At 46.0% G+C, this 12,493-nt stretch overlaps 1 protein-coding gene across 1 annotated transcript in view; it reads left to right on the top strand.

Annotated features, from left to right (window-relative positions):
* Positions 1–1,313: 1,313 nt before the first annotated feature.
* Positions 1,314–12,493, top strand: part of LOC143798719 (uncharacterized) — a 31,481-nt gene continuing 20,301 nt past the window's right edge. The window contains exon 1 of the mRNA XM_077281121.1: positions 1,314–1,407. The gene's annotated coding sequence lies outside the window, so the exon portion shown is untranslated. The remainder of the gene's footprint in view (positions 1,408–12,493) is intronic.

Here is a 12,493-nt window from a genome sequence, read left to right on the forward strand (position 1 = left end):
AAGGCAACAGATCAGACATATCAAATAGCAAATGACATGTGCCAAGATACTCATCATGCTGTGTGGAGAGTGTCCTCTGGTCCTGGGGGCTGCTCCTCGGGCTCCTCCCAGTCAGATGCAGACATCATGTGTAGGCAGTGAGCTCAGGTCACAGTCAGAGGCAGAGTCCCCCTGCATCCCCGGCTGCTGCTGCTGGAGCTGATCACTTCTCTGCAGCACAGGAGCTTTGAAGCAGAGCGCGCTCAGCTGGGATTGGGTGAGTGACCTCCCTTCCCCCTCTCCTCCACAGACTGCAGAACAGCGATCACATGACTCACTCCCTGCACTCTGATTGGAGGCCTTCTCTTCCTTCTCTCTGCTGACCCCCTGTGAGCGTTTGTACCCTGCATGTTACTTTAGCTACATATACAGTACAAACGCAGGGGAAATTAAAGATAAACATTGACCGGAGGCAGGGGCCCCTAACGCCGGCCCTGACAGTAGTGTAGCTCCAGGTGGGCCCCCTCAGAGCACAGGGCCCGGGGCGACCGCCCCCTCTGCCCCCCTGGTAGCTACGCTACTGGACCACGGACAAGATAAAGATCCCCAATTCACATCAGGACTACAAGATACCAGGTACATTCAGCTGCGTCACTTCTAATGTGGTGTACCTAATTATTTGTACTAAATGTCCAACTGGGGGTCTGTATGTGGGGGAGACAGGGCAGAAACTGAGAACAAGGATGAACTCTCATCGCCATACAATAAGAGAAAAAAGAATGGATCTACCTGTGGCAATACATTTCTGTCTCCCAAATCATAACATTATGGACATGAAATTACTTGTGTTAAAGGGTAACTTCAAATCACAGGAAGACAGGAGAGTCTGGGAATATAAACTGATGACGACCTTTGACACTCTAAATGCAGGAATGAATGTGTCACACGGATTTATGTCTTTTTACATCAACTAATGAACTTGCCCATCAGACCATGTGGGGTCATCACAACAGAACCAGACCCTAATCACAGGACAATAAAAATCCTTATCTAAGAATTGGCCCAATATTTATCGACGTAACTGTTTATCACCCATGGTAATTCTGCTTCATGTCACCTGGCTTATCCATGGTTTTATTCCTCTCTCCCTTTTTTTTTTTTTCTATACTATGTTGTGCATTATGTGATTCTTCAGAATTTGTTTTAGTCTTTGCCTGATGAAGAGACGTATGTAGTCTCGAAAGCTTGCAATTTGTTACCATCTTTTCAGTTAGCCATTAAAAGGTATCAACCACTGAGGACTCTCAATTCTAAATATTTTCCTTTTTTCATAAAATTCAAAGGACAAAACAAGAATCTCCTGGAGGATACAGACTGGAAACAGCTGGCATCATACATCTGACATCCTGATACCTGGACCTATAAAAGGTAGGAGAATTCTTTAACTACAACACAACCTATAGACTTGTTACAAATTAATCTTCTTAGAAATAAGTATTATAATTAACATAACTACAAAATAGAAAACACAAATTTAGAACAAGTAAATGAACAAAGCCCAGAGCCAGAGACACAGGAAGGTTGGGGGTCAGATCTGGAGATAACACAGGGGCAGTGGAGCAATAAACCCAAGAAGGACTATATTAGAGAGAATCCTGAGACTCTTTATGCAGATTTCACAAAGGAAGAACCAAAAAGAAAAACCAATTTATTATTCTATACAGAACAACTCTCAGCCTGGCACACTGCCCTGTGCAATCGATATAAACATGTATCTAAATGCAACACTAACAATGTCCAGCGGATTAAAATTAACAGCCAAGCAGATGATGACACCAATGTGCTCACCATAAGCCTATACAACAGTGGCACAGTCATGGTGCAGGGGACTGAGGAGATTCTGCAGCAATTTGAAAATTGTTTTCCGCCCCCAGAAGAAGCTTGGTGCGAAACGTGCGTTGGGATGAGGTGGAGCGCTGCACTGAATGCAGGTAGATATTATTGAACTGTCTGTCGGGATGTATATGTATTAGGATTTCTATTGAACTTGTAAGCACGCTGAGGCAGCTAGAGGTGCATCGGGCAGCATAGGTTTATGCAACTACTACTTTGTGTTCATTACTATTTAATGATATTTAATATTCAGCTCTCTACCTTGTGTTATGGTGTTAGAAATAGAAATGGCATAACTGCTCTGTGATGATTTCCAATAAAGCCTTAAAATTATTTACTCTGGAGCTCTTCATTGCGTCCACCTATTAGGTGTGACCGCCCTTCTTTTTGTTGTTTGGAAAGTATTTAGAAGTGCCAGCTTGATTAACTGGACAGTTGTAGTTAGAACAAACCTATAAAGGACTACAAGCCCCAGCAGCTACCTCTAAAGGTACCTTCACACGAAGCGACGCTGCAGCGATAGCGACAACGATGCCGATCGCTGCAGCGTCGCTGTTTGATCGCTGGAGAGCTGTCACACAGACAGCTCTCCAGCGACCAACGATGCCGAGGTCCCCGGGTAACCAGGGTAAACATCGGGTTGCTAAGCGCAGGGCCGCGCTTAGTAACCCGATGTTTACCCTGGTTACCAGCGTAAAAGTAAAAAAAAAAAACCCGTACATACTCACCTGCGCGTCCCCCAGCGTCTGCTTCCTGACACTGACTGAACTCCGGCCCTAACAGCACAGCGGTGACATCACCGCTGTGCTTTCACTTTCGGGCCGGTGCTCAGTAAGTGGCCCTGCGCTTAGCAACCCGATGTTTACCCTGGTTACCAGTGTACAATATCGCTGGTATCGTTGCTTTTGCTTTCAAACACAACGATACACGGCATTCGGACGACCAAATAAAGTTCTGGACTTTATTCAGCGACCAGCGACATCACAGCAGGATCCTGATCGCTGCTGCGTGTCAAACGAAACGATATCGCTAGCCAGGACGCTGCAACGTCACGGATCGCTAGCGATATCGTTACAAAGTCATTTCGTGTGAAGGTACCTTAATGCTCACATAGCGATTCCCAGACAGAGCCGCCTAACCCCTGACACTTCACACCTCTCGCCCGATAACATCAGAGACTTCTTATCTCAATTAGAAAGAGACTTGGTCCAACTGAAATTAGAATGTGAAAGAAACTCACAAAGGAATGCAAATTACCAAGCAACAAATGAACTCAATAAACAGGAATACTACGCAGCCCTACAGAAAATAAGGGAAGAAATGTGTGAACTGAAATGTCAACACAAGGCAGCTCTACAGGAAATGGGTAAACTGAAAAAAGACAATGATAAACTCAGAAAGGAGATTACAGAACTAAAAGCCCATAGCCCTGGACATCTGAACCAGCAGGGGGCAATGGAAACAAGCCAGAGAGCAGACAACATGGCCACCACTGAACAGAATGTAGAGACACCAAATAGCATTAAAATAATAACCAACAATATGACTGATCCTGAAACCAGAGAGATGGAAGAGAGAAGAGAACCAGCCACCAGCAAAGCCAGCATCACAGACCCCTGTCAGCAGCACCGTAGCCCACCCAAGACATCACAAAGTCCTGATATTGTCCTAATAATAGACTCAAATGGGAAGTACCTAAATACACAGCAGCTATCCCCAGGAAAACAGGTCCATACAATCCGCTGTGCAAATATTGAACAGGTGACAGAGGTCATCAGTAAACCACGGTTTACCAACCCAAAGCATATTATAATACACACGGGTACAAACAATCTGCCAGACCAGCACCAGCAGATCGCAGAACAACTGATCAAACTGGCAAAGATGGCAAAACTAAAATTCCCGGACAGTAAAATCATTCTGTCATCGCTGCTCCCAAGAAAGGACATATCCAGGCAAACCAGCCAAACCATCAATACAGAACTGACTGAAAGGATCAAGACTATGCCAAACGTGACCCTGGCACAACACCTCTCCATAAACATCAGTCACCTGCACGATAATAAACATCTCAACAAACAAGGGGTCAGCCTCCTGGCCAAAGAGCTGAAGGACATCATGCTAAACAGAGACCCCAGGCCTGGATTCAACAGTGGCTATAATCACACTGAAAGACCCCTGAGAACGAAAGAGCAGAAAACCCCAATGCTACCTCCTGAAGCTGGAAACAAAGCTCTTCACCCAGTGTCAGACCATCAGAGGTGGAGACCTCCACGGAGGGGACCACCGAGCCCGCACAGACACATGCAGAGCAGAGATATGGATGAGATAAAGAACTTGCTCAATTGCACTGTGCAGCAGACTAATGTGACTGGATGGAACCAAGCACTTCTATAAAACAGTCAGAAATCCAGTTTGTCCCACACAGCCACACTCATTACAAGGTATATACACACAAAATACACAGAAGAATGTCTTCACTTACAATCAGCAGCTGGAATATTCAGGGTCTCAACGCCTCAACCTTTGGATCTAAAACAAAGGACCCTGATTTTATACAAAGACTGAAAAATAAAGACATTCAGATCCTCCTGGAAACATGGACCAGAGCCGAAAACTAATCCCTGGTGCCTATTGGATACAAGGAATTCTCGGTCCATGCCCAGAAAAATAAAAACATCAAACAGAGCCGGGGCTCAGGAGGAGTATTGATCTGGTATAAAGAGGAGCTCCACCAGTACATCAAATCGGTGAAGACAGGAGGCAGCCACATATGGATCAGAATCAGCAGCTCCATCCTCACCTGTCAGTCTGATGTCCACCTCTGTGCCACCTATATACCACCGCCAGAGTCCCCCTACTTCAATCCAGACTGCTTCGAGATCTTACAAAGAGAAGCCGCCCATTATCAGGCCCTGGGCAAAGTTCTCATCTATGGAGACCTCAATGCAAGAACAGGGAGAGAGAGAGGGAGAGAGAGGGGGAGAGAGAGGGGGAGAGAGAGGGGGAGAGAGAGGGGGAGAGAGAGGGGGAGAGAGAGGGGGAGAGAGAGACTTCCTGACCACGGATGGAAACATCTACATACTTGGAGCAGAGAATGACGGCCAAGACCCTGTACACACAGACAAACAGCTATGACAGTACAGTCAACAAAAGTGGCAGAAAGCTCCTGAATGTATGTAGAAGTTTAGGACTTCATATCCTCAATGGACGAAGCAAGGGTGACTCCTTAGGAAGGTATACACTAAACTCCCATGTAGGGAGGAGTGTAGTAGATTACGCCATTACAGATCTGAACCTGGCAGATGTCAGCGCCCTCATAGTCACCCCACAAACGCACCTGTCAGACCACAGCCAACTTCTTCTGTACATGAAATCTACAGAGAAACCATCCACCATTAGAAGCCACAGCAGAGCGGCCTCTTCACCCGGCCTCCATCCTATAAATGGTCCAAAATGTCGGCACAAAAATATAAAGAAGCTTCCAGCAGACCTGAAATACAGCGGATGCTCCACCACTTCTACAACCTCGAATACAAGCCAAACCCAGAGGGAGTGAGCCAAGCCGCAAAGGACCTCAACAATATATTCTACGCAATGGCCAGACTGTCCGACCTTAAAAAAGTCGACTACAAGAGACCAAAAGAAACAGGTCAATGGCTGGTTTGACAGAGAATGTAAAGCAGTACGGAAGACCCTGAGAACAGCCTCCAACAAGAAACACAGAGACCCCAACCACCTGGGTCTGAGGGAAGCCTATGACTCCATACAAAGGCAGTACAAAACCATCCTCAGGAGGAAGAAGCAGAGTTACATCTCTACCAAGCTTAACCAACTCCAAGACGCCCTCCAAGACAACTCCTTCTGGGAACTATGGAACCACATGGGCACCAAAGACAAGAAAAACAACACCCATATCCAAAATGGCAACCTCTGGCTCCAATATTTCAGAGACCTCTATAAAGACATTCCAAAGGAAGAACTAAGCCAAGAACAGGAAAACATAATGGCGAAACTAAAAGCAATGGAGGAAAAAAATCAAAAACTTCCAAAACCCGGTGGATACACCTATAACACTACAGGAAGTAGCCGAGAGACTCTCCTCCATAAGATGCAGAAAAGCCGGTGGCCTGGATGGAATCCTACCAGAAATGCTGAAGTACAGCCCACCAGAAATACAGGCTGCAATGGTTAAACTCTTCAATATTGTGCTGTATGCCGGCTACTTCCCTCGTACCTGGAACCAAGGCCTCATCACACCCATCCACAAGAGTGGGGACAGGTATGACCCAGCCAACTACAGAGGCATATGTGTCAGCAGCAACCTGGGAAAACTGTTCAACAGTATCCTGAACAAGAGGATCCTCACCTTCCTCACCGAGCACAACGTCCTCAGCAAGAGCCAAGCAGAGTTCATGCCAAACCACCGCACCACAGACCACATCTATACTCTGCACAGCCTCATTCAGAGACACGTCTACAATACAAAGAATGGGAAAATATACGCCTGCTTTGTGGACTTTAAAAAGACCTTTGATTCAGTGTGGCACCCGGGCTTATTCCTGAAACTGCTGGAGAGTGGAATAGGAGGAAAGACCTACGATGTCATCAAAAGATCCTACACTGAGAACTGCTGCAGCGTGAGTGTGAACGGCAGAAGAAAGGCTTATATCCAGCAGAGCCGCGGGGTCAGACAAGGCTGCAGCCTAAGTCCAACGCGCTTCAACATTTACATCAACGAGCTGGCTACCGCCCTGGAATCCTCCTCAGCACCAGGTCTCACCCTCCACGACGCTCAGGTGAAATTTCTGCTGTATGCAGATGACCTGCTGCTGCTGTCACCAACCGAGAAAGGCCTCCAGGACAACGTGAAAATCCTAAAGAAATTCAGCTCCACCTGGGCTCTACCGGTCAACCTACAAAAAACCAACACCATGGTGTTCCAGAGGAGAAAGAGAAGATCAGACCAGCACCCATCATTTGTCCTCAACAACTGCGACCTCACAGGAACGGACAAATATACCTACCTGGGCCTAGAGATTCACCGGTCAGGGAGCTTCAAACAAGCCATAGAGACCCTGAAAGACAAGGCCTGCAAAACCTTCTATGCAATCCAAAGGAAACTCTACCATCGGAAGCCACCAGTGAGGGTCTGGCTAAAAATCTTCGACTCCATCATCGCCCCAATCCTCCTGTATGGCAGCGAAGTCTGGGGTCCTCACACCTACCCAGACTGGTCAAGGTGGGATTCCAATCCAACAGAAATATTCCACCTGGAATTCTGCAAGCACCTTCTCCAGGTCCATCGGAGCACCTCCAACAGTGCTTGTCGGGCCGAGCTGGGCAGATTTCCTCTACACCTAACAGTTCTAAAAGAGGGTGCTGTCATTCCGGACTCACCTGCATAGGAGCAATCCAAGCTCCCATCACCATAAAGCCCTGATACATGCAGGTGAAACAGAAAAACCAGAACCCTCGGAACAGCCCAGCCAAACCCAACCGGACCAGAACACCAATCACAACAACCTGACAAAAGCCGGAATCAGGAAGATGGCAGACGAAGGCCAGGAGAAGTATGTCAGTGACTGGAAGAATGATATCATCAGCTCACAGAAACTGATCATGTACCGGAGTCTACAGAGAGACTACAGACTGGCCCCATATCTGGAGAAACTCCCGGACCCCAGAGATCGCAAGATCCTGAGCCGATATAGACTCAGTGCGCACAGTCTGGCCATCGAATGTGGCCAACACAGGCAGAACTACAAGCCCAGGGAGGAAAGACTGTGCCAACACTGATCAGGAGGCCTTATAGTCCATGAGCCAAGAACCAAATTTGACGATATCGGTACCAAGCGGAGTGACTAATTCTCTTTGGTATTTTTAGGTAGATGCATGTCTGTAGTTTATTTTTTGATATGATAGCCCTTACATATACGTAGCTTATTAACCCCTTCAGCCCTAGGCCTATTTGTACCCAAGTGCCTAAGCCAATCTGACCTGTGCCACTTCATGGGCTAATAACTTTGGAACGCTTTCACCTATCCAAGCCATTCTGAGATTGTTTTCTCGTGACATATTGTACTTCACGTCAGTGCTAAATGGGAGTCAATATATTTTACCTTTCTATATAAAAAAATGCTAAATATTCGGAAATTTTGGAAAAATCGGCAATTTTTTAACTTTGAAATTCTCTGCTTTTTACAAAAATACTGATACCCCCCATAATAGTTATTAATTTACACTCCCCACATGTTTACTTCATATTGGCATCATTTTGAAAATGAAACCTTATTGTTTTACGACGTAATAGGGCTTATAGTTTTATGCGCAATTTTTCACATTTACAGCAAAACCCACTTTTCAAAGGACCAAGTCACTTCTGAAGTCACTTTAAGGGGCTTACATAACAGAAACCACCCATAAATTACCCCATTTTGCAAACTACACCCCTCAAGCTGTTCAAAACTCATTTTTAAAAACTGTTAACCCTTTAGGTGTTCCACAGGAATTTTAGCATGAGCCAAGAACCAAATATGACGATATCGGTACCACCCGGAGTGACTAGATGTAGTATTTGTAACAAAATTTAATCCAAGTTATGTAAATACACACTGAACATGTCATGTGCATATATATATATATATATATATATATATATATATATATATATATATATATATATATATATATATATATATATATGTTACTCCATAATATCTTCAACATCGGACTCTGAATCTGACTGTTGTTCTACTGGCTCGTCTTCAGTACCCTTGTTCTGGCATGTCTGTAATCTGCACATGTCTGTGCACTTCAGGCCATTGCTGAGGCAAGTACACTGAGGAAGTTCACATGACCGCACACACTTGCAGGACAGTAGCTGTATAATAGCTTCTGGTGCTGGTGCCCCTTGCATCCACTTGACAACAAGCTTTCCGTCGTTATCTATCATCCAACCGCAGTCTGTTGGGTTTGCAACCCATGGCTGGCTCTGCAGACTTCTCCTCCAGATCGCAGCCTGGTAGTTTGCACGCAGTGCATGCATGAAAAGGCAGTCCTGGCAAGGAGGGAGTTGACTTGACTCTACCACTCCACGTCTGGCACAGAACAGCTGATAACGGAGCCTGTTTACCTCAGTTGTTTGGGTAGTTGGCAGGTACATGTGGCAGGTGATTTCCTGTAACTTCTCAAAAAGTTCGGTAGACACTTCCCATGAACGACCAACTTCCTGAAAGGCATCCTGGTATGTCTTGTTCATCTTCAACTGCTTGAGTGTCGTCATCTTCCCACGGCCAGCGAATGCACTGACGGTGTCACAGCCTGTAAATGCATGCATACCAATCAATGAATCACATACGCTGCCTCCCAATGTTCGGCTCAGAGTGGTGATATCCAGGAATCTTGTCCGGTTCTGTGTACCGCATTTCTGGAACAGGTGGGATGGGATTTTGTGGCACATGCCCAGACACAGGACCATGACATCAGTATCCTCCGAAGTGATGATGACCGACTTGTAACCAGATTCTGCTGCATGAAGAGCATGGAGAAGGAGGCGTGTGTCTGCTTCTTCTTGATTTGACTTAAGGTCAGCAGCCTCTTCCCACTGTTCTTTGGTGATCTTAAAGCAGAGCTGCTCACATGTGACATACAGCTCCTTCTCCTCAAGCTTCTCCCTGTGGTGTTTCGCCTTCCATTCTTCTACCAGAAACTTTATGAGACTTGCCTTGTTGGAGGAACTACTTAGAAGCTTTTTCCACTGCTGGATGTTGTGCCCATGTTGAATGTTCTTGAAATGGATCCCTGTGCCTTCATATCTGTTGACTCTTTCTGTATCTTTGATGGATGTCTCCTTGTAGACGTCAAAGACAATATCAATGCGCTTGCTCTTAGCACCCTCATGGATAGCGCGACTCATTGCTGTGCCTGCTAGCTGGCCAAATGTTGCATTGTTTCCCTTCAGTTTCTGAACCAGGCTCATCCCATCAATGATGGTTGCAGAGGGCTCGGGGATCACTTCTGCAGGACGAGCATTCCTCTCCAACTCCCTTGCGAGGGCAGCCTTGTTGGTCTTGCGGATAGACCCATCACCATTGGCAAGTGCCCATGGCAATGGACCCAGGGGATGAGTCAAGACATCACTCATTTGTAGCTTTCTGTTCTCAGCTACAAGTATCATCTGGCCAAATAGGTTTCTGTCAGCCTTCAAAATTACCTCCTTGCCAAGACCTTGTCTGCGTGTCTTCATTTGGATGTTAGAGAACGTTTTAAGTTTGTTCTTCGTCATCTTGTCATGAAACAATGTAGTTGGCTTATCGGTACCCAAACGCTCATCCTTGAATGTTTGATATGCATCCTCTCCTATACTGTATGCCCCTTGAAGGTCTTTGGCTACATCTGGTGGTGCTACAGTCGCTGTTGACAAACTGATAAGTTCACCATTATGCTCTTTGTTGAAGGGGTTCACCCAACCTGTCTCCAGCAGTTGAACGAAAGATTGGACATCGGCTTCATCTCTTCTAATCCTAGACACCTGTAGGTCTGAATGGCTGAAGTCAGTATATTGTTGGCCTACCAGGGCCCTCAGCTGCCTCAAGTACATACTGCGGTACTCTGATGTCAGGTAGAACCTGGAAACAGCTCCAACTTTGAGGCTGAAGCCTTTTGTGCCCCCTGGTGTCTGGGTGTCTTTGTTGATTGTCTCTTCAATGGTCTGGTCCACAGGAATTCGTCCAAAAGGATTCTTGCTACCGATCTGGACCGAAAAGCCACCTTGCATGAAGTATTCATGGACCTCTGGGTGTTCTATGGGCAGCCGAGACATTGTGGCATAGTAATAGGTTAGGTATCGGGCATAGTTGACCTTGTCATAGGCAAAACACCATGGTATCATCTGTCGGATTGCTCCTAGGTGAAGCATCCAGTTGCCTTCTCTTGAAGCTCGAACCAGGGCCAGCATGGTCTCGACCATGTCCAAGTATGACATCCAGAATGCTGAGAGTTGTTCATTTCTGAGGGTCTCAAGATAAACTTGAAAGAGCTTCAGGGTAAGTGTGCAAGATTCATTATCCAAGAGCTTTTCGAAGGATCCCTGCGACACACTGATGCGAAAGTTTGTGATGTTCTTCAGTGTTTCATCCAGATGGTGAAGGTCCCTTGCATGGTTTTCTTCTAGCCATGGAAGGAAGTTTTTCCATGCAAGCCTCATAAGTGCTTCATAGACCAGCTTGTGTAGTCTCACTGCTCTGTTGTACCTCCGGCCGTCCATCACTCCAGACACTGATCCTTCAGCGATTACACCGGATTCAACACACAGATCTCTAAGGCCTGCATCCTGAAATCTGTTCCCTATGATAGAGAGGAGATTACAGATTGTGTGGAAGACACCCATTCTAATTATAATGTTCTTGAACTTCTCCTGTTTCCAGATAACCTCGGCAGCTTTGGCATAGAGTGCTTGATCAAACACACACACAATTCTGTTAAGCTTCAGGGTCTGCATGATGGCATGTGTTTGCTCCAAGACTTCATTCACAGTGGACATGGCTGTTGCAGGAGCATTGATAGTGGGCAGGTAGCTTACAGTGTCCTGGGCCACTACAATGTCGCTGCGGATTTTTATGTTGAACCCAGTCCAACTGCTGGTGGTCTGATCCTCATGGTCTGACATTCTAGCCAGAAGCCAGATATGGTTTTTGGTTTTTGAATCCTGGACCTCCTTGGTAGTGTTAACATTCGAAGTCTCAATCCTGGGTGGCTCTCCCCGCTGCCCAACATTGTATATCGGTAGCATTAATTCTGTCAGAGTTATGCTTCTTTTCTTCGACTTGGTTACATCTGGCAGGACTTTCTTTGTCACAGAGCATGCAACATTGGACTGAACAGCAATGCCATTGACTCTATGAGATGTACCTGCTCCACTTAGTGTCTCCTCAAGTCTGTCAATGTTATCCCAGGCCAGGGTTGTGAACACACCTGGGTAGATACTTGCTGGCATTGGGATGTCATCCTTTGAACATTCCAACTTCTGGATACAAAGGGCTGTATCGATCTCCTCAGCCATTGAATATGACACACAGTGGCCAAGACGATTCAGAGTTCGAATCAGTTCTGTATTGCCGGTCAAAGACTTAACTGCAAAGGATAGCAGTACGTGCTTTGGTGGCTTTGTCTTTCCATTGGTAACAGCAAAAACCAAGTCACTGCCGAAGGATGTGGCAAGACGTTGAGCTCTTTCACAGGTAGTTTGGCACTCACAATCTCCTGTAAGCAGGGTTTGCAGGAATTGAGTGACTAATGCAGGAACGACATTCTGATCTGTATTGGGAGGCCATGGCTGACTCACATCTTGCTTCTTGATCTCATTCCTTAGCTGCATTGCTGCTTTGGTTACGATATCTCCAGAGTTAGCAGCTCTTGCTTCTTGCAGATCTTTTGTCATGCTGTGTACTTGCCGGACAAGGTCGTCCATTGATAGGCTACATGGATAGACTAGAAGCTTACCTTTCTCATCTGAGAGAAAGCGGAGTGATTCCCCAATCTCTGTTTCAAGTTTTCGTCGAACATGTTTCTTTGTCGATGGTTTCAGTTGGATGATACCACGGGATATCATTAATCTCTC

The sequence above is a fragment of the Ranitomeya variabilis genome, chromosome 1 (genome assembly GCF_051348905.1).
Source record: "Ranitomeya variabilis isolate aRanVar5 chromosome 1, aRanVar5.hap1, whole genome shotgun sequence".
Lineage (NCBI taxonomy): Eukaryota > Metazoa > Chordata > Amphibia > Anura > Dendrobatidae > Ranitomeya > Ranitomeya variabilis.